Here is a 10,948-nt window from a genome sequence, read left to right as displayed (position 1 = left end):
GGCTTGTAAAAGCTAGCAAGAGACACCAAAGAGTGTGGTGGTCCTTGCGGGATCGAGAGTGATCCTTGAGAAGAAGAAGAGCTCGCCGATCCTTGAGTGATCGGTGGAGAGAGGGAAAGGGTTGAAAAAGACCCGTCCTTAAGTGGACTCCTCAACGGGGACTAGGCCTTCGAGGGCCGAACCTCGGTAAAATAAATCACCCATGTCATTTGTGTTCATTGCTTATGATTTGTTTGTTTTCCCTTATCTAAGTTTTCTTGCTCTATTCTTTGTCAATGTCATTTGGTGTTGCTTCAAGTGAAATTCTCATTTAGTGAAGCAACACTTCGCAAGAAAGAAACTTGACTTATTGCTCTTCTCATCTAAGCCTTCTTGCTTTACTATCCATATATCTAGTAGTTGTATTGATTATCAATTCCGCATTATTTCAAAGCAACTTTATTTACAAGCAAAGGACTTAGTTTTTATACTTCGATAGTTGTATATCTTGTTCTAACCACTAATCAAAGGATCTAGTTGGGGGATAAAGTTTTAATATTCAGGTTTCGCCTATCCACCCCCCCTCTAGGCGACTTTCAGGCAGCATAACGGCAGGAAAAAGATTATTTGGACGAACGAACGGGCGAACGATCGAACGATCGGACGAACGGACGAACGAACCATGAACGATCGGACGAACGATCGGACGATCGGACGAACGAACGAACAAACTAAGAACAGGGGGACGAACGATCGAAGAACGACCGAACGATCCTTGTGCTAGTGTGTGCTTGTGTGGAACATGGAGTGGGTGTGTGTGGGGGGGGGGGGAGAGAGTTGCCATGAAATGGCTTGGGGTGGGATGAGAGGAGGCCCTTGCCCCTCTATTTATAGCCATGGTGGGGGGATTTGTGATACCCAATTTTCAAAAAAAAGAAGAGAAATTGAAGTTTACTCTTTTTTTTCTTTGTTTTCTCTTGCGGGTCCCGTGCTATGGGGGGTTTGGAATTTTAGGAGGTAAACATCTGTAAAACAGTAAAATTTATGTTTGATGTGTGCGCGGGGGTCGAGAGCTCTGGCGTAGGAATGGTTTTGGGTCGTTGATTGCGATCCGGCGGTGGGAAGCCCACTTTCCCCCCAAAACCCTAGCCGCCCCTCTCTTAAGGCCCCTTGTGGGCAGCCGCCCCCCTTCCCTCCTTTGGCCGTCACCCTCCCCCCCTCTTCCCTCTTCTCTCTTCCCCAAGTGCTGCAGCCGCCCCCTCTCCATTCTCAAGTTTTTTTTTGCAGCAGCCATCTCCTCAACCCTAGCCGCCACCCCCCATCTCCTCTTCTCCAAGTGTCGTTCTTCCTCGTCGGATCTTCTTCGTGTGGGTGCAAGTTTCAATTGGAGAATTGGTGGGAGGAAGGAAGGAGGAAAAAGGTGGAACTCAAGGTGATCTTGAAGTTATCTATGTTTTTGCGCTAAAATTCAATTGATTATATGTTTATCTATGCGAATCGGTAGAGGTGCTGTCCAGAATTTTTGTGGGAGGGCGAACAGCAGTAGTTCTAGGGGTTTCTGGGAATTTTCGTGGGCAATTAGTGGGGATCAGTGGTAGAATCATGTAGAGCTTTGTCATACCTTTCCAACGAGTACTTATGCGCTCGATTTGGAGTTATAATTTAGGAGATATCGTTGTTTGAATCCGGTTATGTTGCTGTCCAAAAAAACAGATTTTTCAGGTGGGTGAACAGCAGTAGTATTAGCAGTTTCTGGGAATTTTTCGTGGGCTATTAGTGGGGATCAGTGGGAGAATCATTTAGAGCTTTGTCATACCTTTCCAACGAGTACTTATGCGCTCGATTCGGAGTTATAATTTAGGAGATATCGTTGTTTGAATCCGGTTATGTTGCTGTCCAAAAAACAGATTTTTCAGGTGGGTGAACAGCAGTAGTATTAGCAGTTTCTGGGAATTTTTCGTGGGTACTTAGTGTTAACCAGTATTATAATCATGTAGGGCTTTGTCTTATCTTTCCAATGAGTACTTATGCGCTTGATTTGGAATTATATTTTAAAAGATATCGCTGTTTGAATCCGGGTATGTCGCTGTCCAAAAGACAAAAAAAAAACAGTTTACAGGGTTCATCTTGTGGACTGTTTTGGGCTAATTAGATGTTGGAATTTAATTATAAATTGTATACAAAACTTGTGGGGAATTTTATGTAGATGACTCTGGAGTTTTTGTTTGTTACCACTGCTGTCATAAATTTAAAGTTATGAAATTATTAAGCAGCGCCGCTGCAGTTTGGTGGGTGTGGGGAGAGATGTAACCCGCGACGGGGTTTGAGTTTGTGCGTAGGTGCGGCGTCGTTTATGAGCCTGATTATGTGAAATTGGTGCACTAAGTTGTGTGTCAAAACAGGTGGTGGACTTTCGGATCGTACTTAGGGATTTGACCGAACTTCCGGTAAAGGCAAGTAAATATAGTGGTGGTTGCTACCGTTTGGTTTGCATCCTATTCCCTGTCATTGAGTATGCATAAGTTTTAATTATGTTAATCATTGAATTCTATGATGAAGTTTATTTGTTTGGAAGTATTAATTCTCAATTGTCTAATATTGTGGATGATCATAATTTGGTTATGATATATGTGGTTGATTCCCATCTTGGATGAAGTTGAAGTATCTTTTTGAATCACGTTATATGAAGTGTTGTAGGCATGACATGCACATCGCATCATCCATCTTGCATTTTGAAGTTATGTCGTGATCTTATGGTCCGACCGTACCGGTACATTTTTAGCATCGTACGTTGCCCGAGGAGGGGTACGATGCGGCTTCATATCCTTAGAGGTATGAAGGCAGAAGTCATCCTTGCATTTGCAGACATTTGCACTCATGAGGTATATATGAAGTGTGACATTACTATGTTACTATTGAGGTTTCTACCTGCGAGGTGTAGTGACTAGGTGTGTTGTACGTTGTATACGTGATGCACCATCGTAATAAGAAAGTTGTGGAATCAAGTGGTGGTAAAACAATGTTCTTATGTGGTTAAACAGTTTGATATTATTTTACTTGCTGAGATGTGTCATCTCACTCTTGCATTACTCAATGCAGGTACTTGATACATGTTGGGAATGAGGGGAGTAGCAGCACGTTCACTTTCACTCTCACAATAACGCTGTCCAAGCGCAACCATGATTTAATTAGAAACTTATTGTCAAAGGAAGTTTGTTTCTTTTAACTAGTCGTGCGCACTAGTTAATTCAGTTCATGTCGTATGTGTAACTTCTCTTTGCTAGCTGATTAATAATACTTAGTATGTTTTTGTCATGATATATGTTTATACACTGTTGCCCCCCCTCATTTATGCAATTTTGCAAAGGGGTTGCTGCCGAAATTTTATATATAGATGTCAGAAGTGTTGTTCAGTAGCATTCCGTGGTGTTTGTGGACCCCGGGGTGTTACAGTTGGTATCAGAGGATAGGCTTTAGATTCTACGCAATTTGAAGATAAATTTGACACACTTGCACATATAGGAAGGGTATGGGTTCGTATATCTTTCATATTAGTATTTTATTGTATAGATGACTAGAATTCCCTTACTCCAAATCCCTTTATGGTTTGATGGGGTATGTCGTTAACGACTTAATGTTTGATATGATATGTTACTTCTAATTAATATTGGTTTCTTGATGTGGTTGTTATTGAAGTTATTATGCAAGTGAAGCTACTAATGTACTTGTTTTGTATACATATCGTCATGATGTTTTTTTATGCGATGTTTTTCAAATCTTTGAGCTATTACTATCATATATTTCTATATGCTTGATTGTGGTTGTTTTTTTAAATGGATTTTTTGGGGTTCTAGTACTTGTAGGACCGATTGTTTATTGAGTCTGTGTATAGTGGGTCTAATCCGGCTTGGTGGGTGTGAAAACACTATATAATGTAGTTTTATCATGTTGTTGGGTCTGATTGAATGTTGGGCTACAACCCAACTTATCAATGTAATATTTCCATGGAGGCAATGCTTTGCGCCTCACTTTTTTTAGGCTAGTGTGGCTACTTGCTAACTTGATCTTAGTATAAAATTGGTTTGTCTCTCTAGAGCAGAGGCAACGTTGTAATGTCTATGAAATCTTTAGACTGGTAGAACTCGAGTGAATTTGTGAGATGACGTAGATTGATAAGTCCAACCATGTCTACCTGATAGGTTTTCTTATTATGTGCAACCTTATTTTTAACAATAAATAGGGTGGTTTCAAGTGGATTTTATGTCATGCATGTTTTCCTTCTATGGCTTGTTTCAATAGCCATAAAGGCTATGCATAATTTTTAGTTGTTGCAGGCTAGTCATGTGGGCGATATTGATAACCCATTTTATATTTTTTTATTTGCCAACATTGTACTACTTTGAATGCATCCTATGATATCACGAGGTACAAATTGTTCAATTGCAGTAATAGTAGGTTTTGTTGTATGTGAGGTTAATCAAGGTAGTTTGGTTATGTGGATTGTCTTATTGACGTCCAATTACTTTTGTTGAGCATAGTATCGTGTTATTGTTTTAGTATTGAAAGTAATATTTATGAAGCTTTTGCATGAGTCTATGTCAAGAGGTACATTAGTTTTCTTGTTGTTATCCCTCCATTGCTTTATGAGTGTTGCAAATTTTATCTCTTTTGAGAGGAGAGAAAGACGTTATATGACATGAGCACCATTTGCTTCACGTCAACAGAATAGTTGTGGAGATCTCTAGTAGTTGAATTCTGGTGTAATAACAACCATGTTTTATAGTGCTAGAGACGGGTATGTCAGGTGTTTCATACATTGTCGCTACATGGATGTTTGACCTTAGTGGCATTAACAAACGAGGTTGTTGAATTCGTTGATTGTTATGCTTAGTGTTCTAACCTATTAGGTAAAGTGTTGTTTAAAGACTTTGGGGAGTTGCATCCCCATTTGGTAGTGGGAAATCCTAGTGTTGATTGCACCTGCCCATGCCTTGGGTTTCATTTTATATTGTTTTTTTTATTGTGGTTAAGGTGTTGCTTGGTTTTGGGAGTCATTTTAAATTAGTTGGAGGCTGAATCAGGCTTCACTTATCTAGAATGTTTTGTAGTAGGTTTCTTCATGTTTGCATATGATGCTTAATCACCCTGTTTGGTCTGAACATTTGAGAGTTATGGGTTTCCTATAGCAGCCTTAATTTTGTACGGAAGAATAGACCTTGATGATGGTATAATTTGGTCTTTGTTAGATTATGAAAGATTTAGTAATTTCATGATCTTTCCAAAGAGTATTGGTTCGTAATTTTCATTGTATATAATTGGAGTTAGGCTGCTCTGAAGTTGTTGCACCGTTGTGTCTGAACTTTAGGTGTCGTTATAACCACCAATAAATCGACCGTGTTTTGATAGTTTCATAGCCCAAATTTGGGAATTCTCTTTAAGCAAAACTTTAGTTCTTCTCAGTACCTTTTAAATGGGTATTTACTTGTAATTGTCTGTTAAATAGATTGGGAGAGGTGGTTGTCCGGTTATAAGTCGAATCTCCAATGTGCAGTATCTCGGGCTGAGTTTAGCTGTAGGTCATGCAGAGTTGAGGGCTATAAAGATAAATTTGGGTGCAACTTTATTGCAAAAGTCATGGACAATTTTCAAACTTTTCCAACGCGTGTTCGTTGTAGTTTTAAGTTGAGTATAGGAGGAGTTATAGGTTATTGAATTTTAGTTGTCCATTGTTTCCATCCTATCAGTTTTGCAACAAAAGAGTTACATTATTTTATCGATTTGAAAACCAATTTCGAGACACTCATTATAATAAAAGTTTTACAGAATGTTATAATCTTTTCAATGGGTTTATATTTGCAAAATTTTGTTAAGCTGCAGGGAGTTATGGTATTTTGAATTTATGTGTCATGTTTCGTCAGTTTCTGGTGGCAGATCATGTATGTCGCCTTACAAGTCAAATTAAAAATGGTAGATGAAAAAAAATTGTTTATCCTTTGAATACGAAAGTTGTAGATCATGAAGTTTAGATGATTTTACAATATTTCATTGTTACCATTGCTTTTATAGTGAGAGGTAGAAAAAATGAACATTTGTGCTATTGATTGTCAATTTTCTACTTAGTGATTTTTTTTCATGGGAGTTTGGTTTAGTTGTGGTGAGCTCTTTCGCAATCCATGTTAATTAAGTTGTATGGTGGGAGGGAATAGACGTAGTGGTTGGGATGGTTATCTTGTTTATGTATATGTGGAGCGTGGGCTGGAACACAGAAATAGCAAGGAACGTTTGAATACGCCAGTACGTATTGTTGTGAAGCCACGTTTTCTTGTATTGGCGTGATTGCGTAAGTATGAAATAGTTACGTCATGTGAAGTCTAGGTTGAGATGCAATTTGTCTGAGTTATTCGATAGATATATGTATAGTATAATTAAAAAAAAGAGAGTTCCTATATGGGATGATATAATGTATAGAATGTGCTTGGATGAATATGTGGGCAGGCCTAACATGCTTAAACAGATTCCTGTTTGCATGATGTGAGATTAGGCTTAAATGGTTTAAAAAGATATCATATTGCTTCTATACTTATATTTGTTCTAAGTATCTCGTAATGAAGCACCTAAAGTTATTAGTCTTTCCATGAACGCTTAATCTTAGAAGGGTAATGAACCTGAATAAAATCTATTGCTTGTTGTTGGGTCTTCATGACCAATTTTAGTTATGCAGCTAGTTCAATGAAGTAAACCATCTTTTCTGTAGAGATGTTATATATAAAAGTTGTAGCCGACTTCTTTATCTTACTTGTGTAAAAATTTCATGACCATAGGTCTAGTAGTTTGGGAGTTATGATTTTCTCAAGTCCAGTCTTGGAATCTGTGCAGATTCTGTACAGATTTCGAAACTGACCTTGTTTGCCCAATTTAAACTTCGAATAACTTATTATAAATTATAAAGAAGTTGTAGTACCTTTCTTAATCTTTTCAACAAACTTTGGATCACCATTTTTGGAGATCTATAAGTAAAATTATAGCTGTTTTAATTGTGATCTCTGAATCTGTCTAAATTTGGACAGCAGAGCCTTTCTCATGTCTTTTGACCTTGATAAGCATTGAATTAACCTGATATGTTTATAAATGAATTATAGACAATTCTACTAGCTTTCTAAAAAGTCTGGGAGCACCTGAATTGGATGGCTGAGACTCCAATTATGGATTTTTGAATTGAGTAGTTGAATTCTGTCCAAGTCTGGACAGAATTTACGTTTAGCATTGTTTGACCTTTCTAAGTGTCAAATCTTGCTGTGAAGATAATACCAAGGGTATAGTGGACTTTATAATCTTTCCATAAAGTCCTAGTTTATTATTTTTGGATGCTTATTTTATGAGTTATGAACAAAACAATTAACCGCTGTGCTGCTATCCAGAAATATGCAAGCATTAAGTTACTCTCTTGAAGTTGCTCTTGTTTGGCTAAGTTTGGTTTAGGCTATAGGAATACTATATGCAGTGCATTCATATATACATTCCTTGAAGTACTTGCATATGTCAATGATTGATTTGGTGTCATGAAAGCTTTGTCCGAGGTATATAGGACCGTCTACTATCTTAGCCGAGTTGGCAGCTGGGCTTAGCATATGCAATTGTCGAAATCTATTATCAGAGTACACCATGTATTCCATGTCTTTATGTGGAGAACGTATTTGCGGAATCCAGACCATCAAATCGAGCTAGAGCCAATTCCTGTGTAGCAAGACCAGACTCTAGAGTGTCGTCTGCTGCGTATCTTAGAATCCTAGGAGCTTGAGAAGCTGATGCGGTAGAAGTACCCGAACTTTTCTTTATGTGTGAGTTTTGTTGATTCATTAATCTTTCCTTTGTCGTTCCGATAGAAGCATCGGAATTCGAGGTCGAATTCTTTTTAAGGTGGGTAGAGTGTGATACCCAATTTTCAAAAAAAAGAAGAGAAATTGAAGTTTACTCTTTTTTTTCTTTGTTTTCTCTTGCGGGTCCCGTGCTATGGGGGGTTTGGAATTTTAGGAGGTAAACATCTGTAAAACAGTAAAATTTATGTTTGATGTGTGCGCGGGGGTCGAGAGCTCTGGCGTAGGAATGGTTTTGGGTCGTTGATTGCGATCCGGCGGTGGGAAGCCCACTTTCCCCCCAAAACCCTAGCCGCCCCTCTCTTAAGGCCCCTTGTGGGCAGCCGCCCCCCTTCCCTCCTTTGGCCGTCACCCTCCCCCCCTCTTCCCTCTTCTCTCTTCCCCAAGTGCTGCAGCCGCCCCCTCTCCATTCTCAAGTTTTTTTTTGCAGCAGCCATCTCCTCAACCCTAGCCGCCACCCCCCATCTCCTCTTCTCCAAGTGTCGTTCTTCCTCGTCGGATCTTCTTCGTGTGGGTGCAAGTTTCAATTGGAGAATTGGTGGGAGGAAGGAAGGAGGAAAAAGGTGGAACTCAAGGTGATCTTGAAGTTATCTATGTTTTTGCGCTAAAATTCAATTGATTATATGTTTATCTATGCGAATCGGTAGAGGTGCTGTCCAGAATTTTTGTGGGAGGGCGAACAGCAGTAGTTCTAGGGGTTTCTGGGAATTTTCGTGGGCAATTAGTGGGGATCAGTGGTAGAATCATGTAGAGCTTTGTCATACCTTTCCAACGAGTACTTATGCGCTCGATTTGGAGTTATAATTTAGGAGATATCGTTGTTTGAATCCGGTTATGTTGCTGTCCAAAAAAACAGATTTTTCAGGTGGGTGAACAGCAGTAGTATTAGCAGTTTCTGGGAATTTTTCGTGGGCTATTAGTGGGGATCAGTGGGAGAATCATTTAGAGCTTTGTCATACCTTTCCAACGAGTACTTATGCGCTCGATTCGGAGTTATAATTTAGGAGATATCGTTGTTTGAATCCGGTTATGTTGCTGTCCAAAAAAACAGATTTTTCAGGTGGGTGAACAGCAGTAGTATTAGCAGTTTCTGGGAATTTTTCGTGGGTACTTAGTGTTAACCAGTATTATAATCATGTAGGGCTTTGTCTTATCTTTCCAATGAGTACTTATGCGCTTGATTTGGAATTATATTTTAAAAGATATCGCTGTTTGAATCCGGGTATGTCGCTGTCCAAAAGACAAAAAAAAACAGTTTACAGGGTTCATCTTGTGGACTGTTTTGGGCTAATTAGATGTTGGAATTTAATTATAAATTGTATACAAAACTTGTGGGGAATTTTATGTAGATGACTCTGGAGTTTTTGTTTGTTACCACTGCTGTCATAAATTTAAAGTTATGAAATTATTAAGCAGCGCCGCTGCAGTTTGGTGGGTGTGGGGAGAGATGTAACCCGCGACGGGGTTTGAGTTTGTGCGTAGGTGCGGCGTCGTTTATGAGCCTGATTATGTGAAATTGGTGCACTAAGTTGTGTGTCAAAACAGGTGGTGGACTTTCGGATCGTACTTAGGGATTTGCCCGAACTTCCGGTAAAGGCAAGTAAATATAGTGGTGGTTGCTACCGTTTGGTTTGCATCCTATTCCCTGTCATTGAGTATGCATAAGTTTTAATTATGTTAATCATTGAATTCTATGATGAAGTTTATTTGTTTGGAAGTATTAATTCTCAATTGTCTAATATTGTGGATGATCATAATTTGGTTATGATATATGTGGTTGATTCCCATCTTGGATGAAGTTGAAGTATCTTTTTGAATCACGTTATATGAAGTGTTGTAGGCATGACATGCACATCGCATCATCCATCTTGCATTTTGAAGTTATGTCGTGATCTTATGGTCCGACCGTACCGGTACATTTTTAGCATCGTACGTTGCCCGAGGAGGGGTACGATGCGGCTTCATATCCTTAGAGGTATGAAGGCAGAAGTCATCCTTGCATTTGCAGACATTTGCACTCATGAGGTATATATGAAGTGTGACATTACTATGTTACTATTGAGGTTTCTACCTGCGAGGTGTAGTGACTAGGTGTGTTGTACGTTGTATACGTGATGCACCATCGTAATAAGAAAGTTGTGGAATCAAGTGGTGGTAAAACAATGTTCTTATGTGGTTAAACAGTTTGATATTATTTTACTTGCTGAGATGTGTCATCTCACTCTTGCATTACTCAATGCAGGTACTTGATACATGTTGGGAATGAGGGGAGTAGCAGCACGTTCACTTTCACTCTCACAATAACGCTGTCCAAGCGCAACCATGATTTAATTAGAAACTTATTGTCAAAGGAAGTTTGTTTCTTTTAACTAGTCGTGCGCACTAGTTAATTCAGTTCATGTCGTATGTGTAACTTCTCTTTGCTAGCTGATTAATAATACTTAGTATGTTTTTGTCATGATATATGTTTATACACTGTTGCCCCCCCTCATTTATGCAATTTTGCAAAGGGGTTGCTGCCGAAATTTTATATATAGATGTCAGAAGTGTTGTTCAGTAGCATTCCGTGGTGTTTGTGGACCCCGGGGTGTTACAGGATTAGGGGGAGGGATGAGAGGATTAGTGGGAGGATGAGAGGATTAGTGGGAGATTAGCATGGATTTGTCTTATATGAGTGTAATTAGCTTGTAGAGCTCACCGTATGACACCGGAGGCATACGTATACGTATGAGCATGAGGAAAGTTATGAAGAAAATATTTGTGGGGGCTTGAAAAATGATTATGAAGGTATTTCTTAGGAAGAAAATACTTGGAGATATATCGGTGGAATATTTGGGCAGTATTTCTGAAAGAGTTTGAGGGTGATCACTGGGGAAATATTTGTAGGATATTTTGAGGAGGATTTTAGAGAGAATATAGACCACTATATTTTATTTGCTGATATCAACTTGCAAACAAACATTTTGAAATGAAATTTAAAATTCATTTTGAATTTAGAGCGAGTTTGAGAAAATTTCAAGATTTGAATTTTTGGGATGCTACACCCGCCCGGTCTCAGCTTTATCATTTCAACCCAAAGTTTGGTACCTGCCAGA

At 39.0% G+C, this 10,948-nt stretch overlaps 1 long non-coding RNA gene across 1 annotated transcript; it reads left to right on the top strand.

The window, feature by feature from the left end:
• Positions 1 to 1,081: 1,081 nt before the first annotated feature.
• Positions 1,082 to 10,253, top strand: LOC118476696 (uncharacterized). The gene is made up of 3 exons (XR_004857189.1): positions 1,082 to 1,411; positions 3,079 to 8,428; positions 9,399 to 10,253. It is a non-coding gene; the product is annotated as an uncharacterized lncRNA (long non-coding RNA).
• Positions 10,254 to 10,948: the final 695 nt, after the last annotated feature.

This window comes from Zea mays, chromosome 3 (genome assembly GCF_902167145.1).
Source record: "Zea mays cultivar B73 chromosome 3, Zm-B73-REFERENCE-NAM-5.0, whole genome shotgun sequence".
NCBI lineage: Eukaryota > Viridiplantae > Streptophyta > Magnoliopsida > Poales > Poaceae > Zea > Zea mays.
This window is presented reverse-complemented; position numbering and strand designations above follow the sequence as displayed.